The sequence below is a fragment of the Leuresthes tenuis genome, unplaced genomic scaffold, assembly GCF_036924035.1.
Source record: "Leuresthes tenuis unplaced genomic scaffold, fLeuTen1.0.hap1 SCAF_24, whole genome shotgun sequence".
NCBI classification, from domain to species: domain Eukaryota; kingdom Metazoa; phylum Chordata; class Actinopteri; order Atheriniformes; family Atherinopsidae; genus Leuresthes; species Leuresthes tenuis.
In genome coordinates this window covers 4,453,194-4,467,414 of record NW_027325378.1, presented here as the reverse complement: position 1 = coordinate 4,467,414, position 14,221 = coordinate 4,453,194, and positions in this window count along the sequence as shown.

The window sequence follows — 14,221 nt, the reverse complement described above, 5'->3', positions numbered from 1 at the left end:
AAGATTTCTGCAGCATTTAAAGAGCCCAAAAGCACAGTCGTCTCATCCTGGAACATTTAATGCTTGTGCAGCATCACATCCATGACAGTTTCACATGATAAAAACGTTAGCATACAACATTTTGCAAATGAATATGTAAGCATGTCGCATTTCTGGAGTCTTAGAAATGTAGTAATGCTGCCATTTTTTAGCTTTTGTGATGGATTCACAAAATGCGAAATGTAGGCTTGTTATGATTTGGAAAAGCAGATGTTCACATCTGTTAGGAAAATGAATAAGAATATTCAGGAATACTGTCTGAAATTCAAAAGCATAGGATATTTAATCATGTTGCAACGAGGGAACATCTACATACAGAGGCTGTGATGCAAATGTTCAACGATACTAAGTGTTAAACAAGCTTTTATAGGGTAAACAGATGGGAGCTTGCATTTTGTTTATACGAGTCATGAGACATTCCTTTCTGCCCGTCTGGGAACAGATGTTGCTGTTGATTATGCAGAGCCTGTGGAATATCCTCTTATTGGAGCAGGCAGTGCCGCTGATACCACCAAGGCTGTGGGACATTCCTTCTGAGAGCAGACAGTGGCGTCCTCCAAGTGCAGCTGTTATTTTCATGCATAGGTACAATAGTGGCAACATAAGCAGCTACACAGAAGTAGAAATTATTATGATTATGTCAGTTTAAATAATAAAAAACTATTATATCAATGCGTTTAATCCAATTCAGGGTCACAGGAGGCCTAGAGCCTATACCAGCTGCCATTGTGTGAGAGCCGGGGTGGATGGGTGGCATAACTTTGTTATGTTTGGTTCACTAAAATACCCTTTTCAGTTGGAGTTAAGCCAATAAAACGACTCGTTAGTGCTAAAAACATTTTAGCATTCTAGCATATTCTTCAAATGTAATTATAGGTGATATCAGCCTGTGTGAACATGCAAATCTTCTTCTGTCAGTCCTTGCTGCACCTTAGTAAAGTTAGAACACTGGTAGACTTTGTTGCTTTTTTTTTGACAGAACAAATGTGCACCCAGTGTAACAAAAATTTTGCAGCATAGAGAATGCATGCACTTGGAATAGCTGTCTCACCTGCAGTTAATTAAAAAACATCAGTTCACCTCACATGCATGCTTTGGACTCTGCAGAAAACAGACTCAGACACAAGGATAACATGAAAACTCCACACAGGGAACCATCTATCTATGGAGGGTAAAGCTGATAACTTAAGCTTATTAAAAATACAGCTATTTTCCCTCCATTATCACTGATAACCTTGTATCTTTGAAATTAAGCAAAAATCCACATTAATTCCTGTGCTTTACAGGGTATTTTTCTAACAAATGTACTCCAAAGGAAAGACATGCCAAGTTTGTCGGATCATTCACAAGAAGACTTGAATCTTTCATTGCTGCCAAAGGGGCTTTCACCGAGTGCAAAGGGTCTGAATATTTATACAGAGATATTTCACCCTGTTTTCAGTAAATTCAACACTTCAACCACTTGTTTTTGCACTGTCAGTTGGTCAGTTGGCAGTATTATGCGTAGATCGATGAAGACCTGATTCAAAAGTTTTGAAAACTTTCTGTTACTTTACTCTGTCCATCAAACATTTTTAATGTCACACAAAAATGTTCCGTATTCAGGCTAAAATATGTGGCTTGGCTCTGTGTTTTTTACAAACTGTTATAAAAGACTATTCTGGCAATTAATTACTGAAAACCACTGTGTCAAAGCGAAGACAACATATAATGACACAGCTTTGTGTGAGAGAAAACCGGAGATATGTCAGGCTGGAATTAATTTCTACGTCCAAACAAATCTCCTTACAAAATGCACTTTTAAGTCTTAAAAATTTAATTAAATGACCCTGAAAATCTATTTTGCTGATAAGCTTCTCTCTCTGAAGAATGGGCACACAGCTTTCTGCCAAATAACTAACAATTTGTATAGCTCTACTTCAATTGAGAGGTTTCTGCAGTTGTGCATTAGTCCTTACTTTTGCTTTTTTACTCAATGGACTGAAATGCTTCGGAAATGCTAAAAGCTGATCCTGCATACATTTGTGACATGTTGCCAACACTTTGTCAATGAAATCTGATAAAAACCATCCATGCAGTCCTGCTGAGACAAATGCATTGAGTTATAATGCTAATACATATGCTACCTAACAACTGGAATTTGATTGTTTAGGTCCTGGTCTCACTAACACGGGTATTTTACTTTACCGCTCTCTTGAAATGGAGAAATGGAGATTTTTAAAACTTTAAATGCTCCATTCTCGGTGTATTCATGTATTTTCAACAAATGGAGGTTTTAGGTGTTTCAACCTGCTTTTCACAAGCTCCCTGTTGCTTTCTGTAATGAATATGCGCTGGAAACCATCACAACAATGGCATTACAACAGCTCATCTACATCGTGTGCCCACACAAAAGACTTGCATTTGTCTTGTTGTTCAATTTCTCCATTGCACAAACAGTTTTCGGTTCACAAGTTTTCCTTAAAGAAGACTTGGCTGAGTAGGTGTGCTCAGAATGCTGTTGCATTTTGACGTGTCATCAATGCAGACATAATCGCCGCCTACCTGCCCGACACGATCATTTTGGTGTTTTTAGAGATTTCCACATTCTCATCTGCAAGAAAATATGTTTCCAAACAGAAGGAAAGTATCAGTTTAAAGAAAGATCCAGGGTAGCATAGTCAGGACCTTAGTCCTCATCGTTTGTGGGAAAAGTTCACTCTCAAATCAAACCATTTGTCAGCTGCACTGCAGAACTCCTGGTTCTTGTTTAGTCAAGTTTTACTTTAATCGATTAAAGTTTTGTGGTCGGTGCCATTACAGTACAAAACTTGTTGTTAAAGTGCTGAACTCCCAGATGATCTGTTCCTTTTCCTCTCAACTCTGAACAAAATGTCATGGACACAGTGGGTCCCAGCAGTGGACCAATGGATGTGGGTATACGCCATGTGAATGAGAAAGCTCAACACCTCCCTGAATGTAAAAAGAAAGAAGTCCTTATCTATCACCATCGATTTCAGTTAATCGTGACTGCGTTTGCAGCTTCCTTTTACACTGATAATAAATCCAAAATACATGTTATTTTGCATTGTTCTGTTCAGAAAACCCACAGTTTAGAATCTTTATTCTAAGAAGCAGATGATACCAAACTTCCAATCAGCCATTGACTGTCGGATGATAGAGAAGTCATAATGAGGACGAAGATCAGTGAAGAGTTAGTCATACATTTCAGTGCTTCAGGAGGGAGAGGTGCCTATCGATGAGAGGACGGCTCAGTGGACGGAGACGAGACCGACTGCCGACTATTCAGAAGTGGCAAAGGACTTGCCACAAAGAGGGAAGAGTAAAGATTGTATGAACAGCTGGAATGAGTAATGCAAAAGGCACCTTATTGCAACTATTCCTGAAATGTTTGTTGGAGTCATGCACTACTATTTACAGTCCAACTTCAGGTAAGATGCGTCATGGACCGAATGTGCTTGCAATATTTCTTTTGTACTTTCCTATTTTTTGGCCTTTTTTTTGAGGATGTATTCAAGGGTGAACAAAAGTCACGGAAAATGAGGAGGTAGAATCATGACGTAACACTCTCATGTCAATTGATGAAACTGTCACAAGAGGATTGTTTTACCAGTTTTGAAAGGTGTGCCATCCAAACTTCAGCTACACCGTATTTGCATGTCACACTGCGTCCGTTCTCACGACACACCAAAACCGTTGTACCTCCAAATACAAGACGTAAAAGAAATAATGTGCTAAAATCATAGTGAAACATTTATATTGCACAGGATAAAGTCAACAAAAGGTAAAACCCAGCTCATGGTGGGCCAATATCAATTTCTTTGAACCGTGGTTATTGCACAGGTTTGATAACACACACCTTGTTGGATGCTAACGTGAACCTCAATATCATAGCAAGAAAAACATTACAAAAAAGCGCTGGACACTCTGGCTCCATATGCATCCAAATGTATTGATACATGTTCCGGCCTTAAGGCATTCCCCAAGATAAGGTCGAAACTTCGACCAATACATTTGGATGCACAGTGATAAGTTTCTTTGGAGTGCTATGCTTTTCTACCTAAGTTTGAGATTTAAAACTCAGCTTAAGGCTATGTTTGAAGATCAGAAACTCATTCATTGAACCGTAAAGACAGGTACGTCATAAATGTGATTGACAGGCGAGCTGACATTGAAGTGTCAGTCTGAAATCATTAACAGTTGGTTTTTGCAACACACGTTGCCTCCCCGACATCCTCCAGGCACACATAAAACGGTATTGAGTATGTTATCACATCAAGCTTGAAAACAGTATGGGTGCTCACATTTTTTTGTTTATTCCAAGCCTTGTGGGTCCACTGTGCTGTCAGAGCCTTCGGGGCATTAAAACAGCGCTGCATGGGATGGCTGAGAGTAATTTATGTGATAGAATACGAGGCAGGAAACCTTAAATACTCAACTGATCAGTTCTTATCAGTTAGACACCTTCTTATATAAAGAAAGACCATTAGACTTCAACCCATAGTCACCATTTGTAATTTTGACTGATAAAAGTGTTGCTTTTGAATAAGTTCCTGCTGACTTTGAAAGGTTACTGCTTTCAAAGAGCAAAAAATGTGATTGAAAACTTTACAAAGTTTGGTGTGAAGACCACCCGTGCCTGTCTTGCTGAAGCTATATAAAAATCATGTGGCTAATTCAAATTCATGTTGGAAAATCCAGTCAAACAGAACTTGTGTAGCAGATTGCTTTGAGCTCGGCTTAGTCCAAGGGATCCTGCAGTCACATGCATAACCATTACCCTGTACATATATTTATATATATATATATATATATAGTGTGCGATTTAGCAGCCTCAATAAAAAAAATGTATTAAAACATACAAACAAGTGATTTGGAGAAAGTGGCATTTGGCCTCAGGACGCAGTTTGACCCTCTCTCAACCTGAAGTAGATGAGTGAAACAGTCTGATGACCACAGGCAGTGAGGACTTCCTCTGGCATTCTGCCTTACGGGGTGAAATGAGTCTGTTGCTGAAGGTGCTTCTGTGCGAGGTTAGCACCTGGTGGAGAGGGTGAGTGTTGTTGTCAAAGATATTATGCAGTTTAGCCAGCATCCTCCTCTCAGACACCACCAACAGAGACTCCAGCTGGACCCCCATGACGAAGTCAGTCTTCATGATGATCTTGTTGATCTTGGTGGCGCCTGCTGCTCTCAGCCTGCTGCTCTCAGCCTGCTGCTCTCAGCCTGCTGCCCTCATCCTGCTGCTCTCAGCCTGTTGCCCTTAGCCTGCTGCTCTCAGCCTGTTGCCCTTAGCCTGCTGCTCTCAGCCTGCTGCCCTCAGCCTGGTGCCCTCAGCCTGGTGCCCTCAGCCTGCTGCCCTCAGCCTGCTGCCCTCAGCCTGTTGCCCTCAGCCTGCTGCCCTCAGCCTGTTGCCCTCAGCCTGCTGCCCTCAGCCTGTTGCCCTCAGCCTGCTGCCCTCAGCCTGCCGCCCTCAGCCTGCTGCCCTCAGCCTGCTGCCCTCAGTCTGCTGCCCTCAGCCTGCCACCTGCTGCTCTGCTGTCCTCAGCCTACTGCCACCACCGACTGGTAGAACATCTTCAGCATGACGTGACGTACAACGTAAGACCAGAGCCTCCTCAGCGAATAGAGCCGGGAACACGTGTAAAAGAGGCTAAAAATTAATTGGGGTCTTATGTACACTACTTGTCCATGAACTTCTATGAAAACAGACAAACACTGGGACAGTTCCAGTTGGGTTAGGGTTAAATGTTAGATTCACTAAATAAATACAGCCTCTTCAACCCCCCTCTTCACGTCCTTCTTGAAACAATATATTGGGTATACATTGCTAAATATCTGGACAGTATCTACAGGTGGCACATGAGCGCATGAGCTTCTTTTTATGCCAACTAAAGTAGCAGCATTGGTTTTTTTTTAAATTTTTTAATGGAACAGAAATAAAAGGAGTCTGAACAGTCATGGCTACTCACACAAAGTCAACTTTCATAAAAGGAAGACTTGACTGACAGGAAATGTCTGGAAAAAGAATCCTCGGCTGCTTTGAAACAAACCTGGCAACACATTTAAGTTTGACAACAGGAATCGGCTTTTTTTAAAAAAAGGCTGATAACTGAAATGATTTAATCTCACAGGAAGTCAACAACACTGTTGGAAGCTTTTACACTGAGTGGTAAATCAGAACTGGATGAATGTCTTGATGAGCATCTTTCTGCTCTTCACACAAACCCAGATAAGAGAAGAAAGTTGCTGCTGCGAGGAGATGATGGCCGCAGGGATTCACCTCATCCTGAGGGAGTGAGTAGCCCAGAGGTGTTGTGGGGATTTAAGGAGCGAGACTTTTCACTGAGAAGATCAAAATGAAGGAATGGGACAGCACACTCTGGTAAACATCCCAAGACAAAATTGGAAGCTCAGGCGTAGGCAGGAGACGGTCTCAGGTCAATATTTGCTGTTAGAAATAAAGGAGGTGGGACAACAGTGAACAGTCTCCAACTTTGATCAAATTCTTCTTTTTGATTAAAAGAGATTCACCAGTCGATAACCTGAAGGTTGGCAGTTCGATTCCCACTCTCACTGTTCAGAAAGATTGAACTGACAGCTGGAGGGGTGTCAGTCTGCCCCATGCTCCCCGGGCCCTGTGATTGGCTGCCCACTGCTCCAGTGTATGGCATCTGTCTCCATGAGCGTGTGAGCCTGTGCACGTGTGTTCAACAGCTGCCAACCTGGATGGGTTAAATGTGGAGGAGTAATTTCGTGTATTTCATGTGACAATGACTACATGACAATAAAGAAATCTTATAGTCTTAAATGAAACAAATAAAGCTCTCTGCCCTAAAACTGACTACCGAGGGAACTGTAGCGTAATGGCTGATAGGAGGTGATGATTCTCATTTTGATGATCACATGTTGTCATTTGATCTATTGGTAATGTCATGTTAATAAATAGAATAGAAGTACTTTAATCTTACTTTACAGCAGCAGCATTTACACCCGAGTGAAATAAACATAGAAGCACAAAGCATCTACTATTAAGTAGTAACCTTTAAGACTGTAATTACAGAATAAGATTCAAGTAAAGATATCGTCTGTATACAACAAAATGTGCACTTGTGCAGTAGTAAAGTGTCCCAGTAGCAGTTATTGAACAGATGTACAAATCATATAGAAAATCTATGGATGAACAATTTACTAAAGCTAAACCTTTCTTTCTTTGCATCACTTTGAGATTTTAATCCGTGCTTTTATCACGACTCGTTTAGACGACTGCAACGCACTTAATTCTGGGTTTTTAAGTCAAGCATCACTCGCCTACAGCTGGTTCAGGACGTTGCTGATTTTAAAATTATTCTTTTTGTTTTTAAATGGAGTTTGCATGTTCTCCCCGTGTATGCGTGGGTTCCCCGGCTTCCTCCCACCCTCCAAAAACATGCATGTTAGGTTCATTGGTGACTCTAACAGTGTCCCTAGGTGTGTGTGCTTGTTTGTCTGGTTTGTCTCTGAGTGGCCCTGTGATGGACTGGCGACCTGTCCAGGGTTTTAAGTCTTCTCTTAAAACACATTTTTTCTTATTGGCTTTTAATTCAGTCTGACTTTTGTCACGTCATGTTTTGAGTTGGGTTTTTTGTCTTGTTTTAGGTTTTGCTATGCTTTTCCTTTTCACATCATTAGGTTCACTCAAGTCACCTGCCTTTTGTTTCACAGCTGCACCCCATCTAAAATCCCCTCACCGCAGTATTTAGTTTCCAGGTTCTCCTCAGTTCTTTGCAAAATCTTCACCTCACTTCATGCAACATGTTTCATGTTCTTCAGGTTTGGTCAGGTCAGGTTCTGCCTTATTTTCCACAGCCAAAGTCTAGTCTTGTCTTGTTTTATTTATTCCACAGTTTAAGATTTCTTGTTATCCGGCTCAGCTGCGCTTTTTGTTCTTGTTTTTGTGAATAAATCAAGTTTTTGCTTTTGATATCTGCATGTGGGTCCTCTCTCCCCATCACCGGTTGTGACTACTTTTAATTGTTTTATTTTTATGGTTTTTATGCTTCGCTTGTATTTTATGTGTGTTCAGCACCTTGTAAATAAAGTTGGATTGGATGTCTAGCACTGAACCAGCCCACTTTTGGTGAAAATGAAACAACTGAAACTTTGTCAGAGAACTGGAACCAAACGAAAACTGCTCAAAAGATCTGAAGCAGCCATGGAAAGCACCTGCTGAGGAGACGTCCAAACATCATCCTCCTGTGTCAGCTGAAGAATGAACGATGGCAGAACTCATTGCTAAGAATGATGCCATCTGTGAACATCATGTTTGAACAAAGGGAACTTGAAAAATGAAAGAGCATATCAAAGATGGATTTGACTTTTTTTCTGTTCAGTGTGTCTCAAGCATTTAGTGTCAGAGCTCCAAATCTGTAATTTTTGTGTGTTACATTTTGTTGAAGGAGGCTTCTTGGAGCACAATGAGTGGATGAAGATTGAAAACTGTGGAAATGAAAGCAGTCTGACATCTTCTTAACAATTTTCTATCAAACTGAGAAGTATGTTAAAGTTTGAATGCAGCATTCAGCCTCCAAAGGAAGAATGTGTTTGCTCAAAAAAGTAAAGTACATTTTGTTTATAGCATACAAGACAACCTTGAGAGGTTTTTGTGTTAGAGAATGATGCATGAAAATAAGAAGACTGCTGTACAAAGAGACTTTACTTTATTGTGCTCCCTAATTAATTTCAAATGTTCAGCATGACTCAAGACATTTAAACTATTAGAGCAGTTGCAGCACATTGTTTTATATTAAAGTTGAGCCATACTTTGGCTCAAAGCCTTGTTTTTCCCAATAAACTAGAACTCTGTAAGGGTTTGTAAGAGTTTAATTTATTGTTTTTATGTATTTTAGTTTATTCTTTGCCTTTTAGTCTTGTGGTTTTTCCCATGTTATGTCAACTTTAATTATCTGACTGTTTGTTTGTTGGATGCTCTGGTTTAGTTTTCTTAGTGCCTTGGTTTAGTCTCTCTCCTGTGTTTTGGTTCCCGTTGGAGTTTAGATATTTCTGTTTTAGCTCACAGTCCTCTGTTAGACTCAGAGTATGCATTCTGTTTAATTTCCAGTTAGTTTCTCTCTACCCCTGCATGCCCTCAGTTGCCTTGGACGTATCCCTTGGTCTGAATTCACACTCGTCTCTTGTTAATCACTCACTTGCTGTCACTCAACTCATTATTTTTCTCTCTGGCCTTCTCAGTCATTTGCTCGTTCAGTGTTGTCTCCACCCCATGGTTTTCCGGTCCTGCATCTTCTGTGTGTTTGCTCTGAGTTTATCTGTTTTTTTCCATTTACCTGTTCTGCAGCGCCCTCGGTTTGTTCAAATAAACACATTTTGGTTCAACATTAAGTTTGTCTCCCTCTCTTCAACCACGGATCACAACAGAACTCGTCTGATTCTAATCGGTTGCATTTCCTGGTTGATTTAGAGTCAATAATGCAACTAAAATACTTGGCATCATTAAACAGCGTTGAGTTCAACGGGTACAAAACTTTATTCCAACGAGCGCCGTGAAACTAAAAACACAGTAACACTTCATTACACACTACAGCATTACACACTACAGCAATGCAAACTATGACTTCATTCACACCAGTTCACACCAGTATGATGTCTTTAAAATGCTGCATACCTCGCTTCGCCTAAGGGTGCAAACTCTTCTCATACAAATGGTCCAGGGAAACAAATACATGAACCAAACAGTGCCTGAACAAAAGAAACACTTCAGATGAACGTATACTTTATTTGATCTAACTAAAATGATATGACCAAACAAATTAAACTTACCAGTGCTTCTTGCTCTCCTTGCTCAATATAACCTGCTTACTATGTGCTTCCCAGGTAAATGTGGCAAAACACAGGTGTGTGGCCATTAACCCTATTTATACATAGGAGTACTGAAACCCGGAACCTGAATAAAGCATAACAAGTTCAGCTGGCAACTAACAGATCTATTGATACATTTTTTTTACCTCTATCCCCTAAAAACGTTCTCCAGCAGCATGTAAGCATTGATCCTAACACTCCTCTTCTACTAAATCCATTGGCTTCCCAGCCCACATGATTTGTTATTGAGCTCTGTGAAGTCTTTACTGATTGTGCAACAAACAGGGGCAGAGTGGCCGCTATAGTCCAGGCCCCGGTAGTACCGCCTCTCTGCTGCACAGCAGCCCATCTGCAGAAACAAACTTCTGCTGAGGCTCAGTGGACACAGCAGAAGACTTTACCCATACAGTGTAGCACTCATCCATGCTCGCACACACACTGTATTTTCAGTCGAAGTAATGAACTGTGTGAAAACCCATCTGTGTTCCTTTGGAACATCTGCCGTGCTATTAATGATTTCACAGACACATTTGTTAGCAGTGTGATTTGCAGTGTGGCATCTTTTCACAAGACGCAGTTTATTGATTTGTGGCTTTCCACGACTGGATTTGGGATGAAGTTAATAGCATTCTGAACAGGACATTTAGAAGCCATTACAATGAAACATTTGAAAACAATGAACTCGTTAGTCAAAGAATGTGCTCTAAATGACTACATTCATTAACAGAAGAAAACTGCCTGGAGAGCCAGTTTCATAGAGAACAAGGAAGATGATGCCTTTTGTTTCTATAGAAGCAGTAACAACGTATTATTTGAGACTGAATGAAGAAGAAGGTTATTGTCTTATGAGGCATGATGATGAAAGTCATAGCTCAGTCTTACCTGAAATCACGTAATAGGTATGTTTGTACAAATCTTCAATACATATTAGCACCACAGGCCATTATTGGGCCACTGTAGCCAAGATTTGGTCTGTGAAGATAATGAGTCATGTATATTCATTGAGTTTCAGTATGTAAGCGTGTAATATTGAATCAAAGCACTGCAGTATAGGTCACTGAATTTGAGTGGAAAAATGAAAGGTCACACTGCAGATTTAGGGAATGATAATGAGTGATTTTCTAATTATGAGCGACTCCTCAAAGATTGCACATTAGAGCAGTTATTTGACATAATGTCTGTATTTCAATTGGTGCATCTTTAAAGTAGCAGTGCGCAACATACGTTCCATAAAGATTACTTTGGAGAGAAGTATGCTGTCTTAGTCAAATAGACAGGTCAGGGTTAGCTTTGCAAACTCGGTACCACAGTGTGGAAAGTTGAAAACAAACCTCATTATATGTCCTGTGATGCTGCAAAGCGGTTGCAGCTGTGTTGGCCGTGCAGTTGACAGGTTAATGTGAATATTTCCAAAAAGAGATCTCATTTAAAAATACTCTTTTCCATCCAAACAAAAGCAGCTAATTTACATATTGTCATACTATTCACCCCATATCTCTTGATTTTTAAAAAAGGCAAATTAATCAGCTTTTCCTGCTGTTTAATCAAGCTGGAGGCCACCTCCTGGATCCCTCCTACCTTATTAGATTCTCCAGAGTTCACTCCATCATCTTCCTATGAAGTCACCCACATTATCCTGAGCAGCTGTTTAGTAAATTGAAATTATGCATGAATACATCATTCAAAATTCAGCAGCTACCCTCAGCATAACTCATGATTTATTGATACTTTGGAACAGACATTAATACTGCATTACAATTGAGATAAATGTTGCTCATTTTATGATTTTGATGTCTATATTTTCTGCCCTTCAGTTTGCAGGGAGGTTAATATTGCAATGCACTGATTGTCAGACATTTGCAGTTTGTACAGTAGGGCCTCCCTTGTTATGCCTAACCTTTCGAAAGGTTGCAGTATTTCGTTTGACATTTCAGAAACAGCTGAATTGCTTTGGCAGGCACATCATCACTGAAAGACAGACGTTCTCTCTCTGATCTGCTTTGCCCCTCGTTCATCTATTCACACACTTGTGAGTGTACATCACTGTGCTAATGTACCATAACCTGATCATTCAGTGTCGTGAGGCCTATCCACTCTAACACCTGAGCATCAGCAGCTTTGATTGAAGTAGACGTATCTGTAGAACCTGAGTGGGCATGCATTCATCAAAGGGGGAATTCTGCAACCCCTGGGTGCTCCACAGCTGTTAGATGGGCCTGAGCTCGGCAAATCTAATGGATGTGGAATGCCATCTTTGACTGAGGAGCACATTCATTTTGTTCTAAAGAGACTCCTTAAGGAGCCAGCATAGCGTTACATTGTACTGTGTCAATGGCAGGCAGAGCCACTTATGGACTGTGTCAGAACATGTGGACCCAATGGAAGTATGGACTACTTTTGTTAATGTTTGCACAGCTGCTTGTCCCACTTATACTATGTATTTTTATAGTAAAACCAAGTCCCAAGCAGTCCTAATAAACCAAAAATGAAGTAGCTAAGTTGGTCCACAGCAAAAACTGTTGCTCTTCAACAGTAAAGACTTTTTAAATAAAATTTTACTATTTTTTTTAATTTTACTAATCTATTGATTTGCCAGCTTTTTAACATTCTGCATCTCCATAAGAGAAGCTAAGAGATGTTCTTTTAGCACTGGTTCAGACCTTCATGCAAAACCCTCCTCCTCCACAATGTTTTCCATAGTCAAAAGTAACTTCTTACTTTTTGTTTCTACTTTGCTGTCACCACTGAATGGTTATTTGGGCTTTAAAAGTACACAGTTAAACTTAAAATGAATGTATAGGGTTAGGTCTACACAACACAAAATAGAAAATCTACATGATTGATGATGTCAGTCGAATGCTTCCGGACAGAACACATCCTATGTATAAGTTTCCATCTCACATCTCACATCTCCCACCTGCCACCTAATCAACTCATTTAATCAGATGCATTGATCCTCAGACAGAGGCGACTCACTGCTGGCTTGTTTGAAAGCAGGACACAAGCATGACTCTATAGACTAAAGAGCTGGTTGAAATCCTATAATCTCCTATAAACCCAGAATGAGCTGAGACCTACCCAGATGGATAGAAACCAGAAACCAACCTTTATTTTACATGAAATTAACTGGCTGTTGAATATAAAGAGCAATGGAATTAAAAAGACCTTTAATAGTTGATCAGTCATAATTCTGTCACTATGAGTCTGTTGGATTAGTAAACAAGCAAACAAGGAACAATGCTTTCGTTCATAAACCTTTATTAGCAGAGAAAGCAGCAAATATAACTACAAAAAAAACTGCAAATTTAGTGGAACGAAAAGTATGTTTCCATCTAAATGTAGCAGAGAAAAGGGTATGACTAGCTTTGTAACAGGAAATTACTGGTGTATCGCAAACACCAAGAAACCTTCTGCGAGTGATCTCAAGAGTCATCTTCCATTAACAAGACATGAAAATCATAAATAATGTTATCAGTGAAATGAAATGAGATTTGATATTGTTATCCAGCATCAACAGATTACGTTTCTAATCATTTCTTGTCCTCTTGGGCTCCCCTGGAGTTGTGGGATATACCAGTGCTGTCATAAAAACAACATTTACAGTCATTTGTTGTCATGCATGACAAAAGACACCTTCAGAGGCCACCAAAAACATAATTCCCATTTTATATATTACAGTTATTATTTCAAGATAACACAAAACCTTTTAAAAAGTTGCAAACTCCCAAGAGATGGAAGTGGTTAACTGAGGTGAGGCTGATTAAACGGTAAGATTATAACTGACGTTCAGTCTCTGGTAACAAAACAGTGATGAACACATACTGCTGTTCTTTTTAGGCGAGATAAATCGCAGTAAACGTCTAGCCTATATAAACGCGTCATTAGTTTTATTAAAGGAATCAACCGCAGCTTCTGTCCCTTCTGATTTCTAACCTATGCAGAGCAGAGCAATTATTGTGATGATTGTAAACCAGCATGTCGCAAACTTTACTGAAAGAGCCGAGCAAATCAAATGGGAAACAACATAAAACAAACGACATAATCCATTATTACTTACTAATAGCATCAACAAAGCTAAGTCTGCATTAGTCTTGCATTTCTTTCTCTCTCTGTTGGGTAAATGCCAGAAAAATATGTCCAATATTTATTCTTGTCTCTTGCTTGTACACTTTATCTCTTTTTCCTCACTTTCTTTTTTTTTTTCCCCTACTGGTTTTGTTATGGTTTTATTTATTTATTGACATGTGACATGGTACAGTAAAGCAAAATGGTGTGGTACTGCTTTATCTCAGCCCCAGATGCTTCAGATCTGGTTGTAACTTTG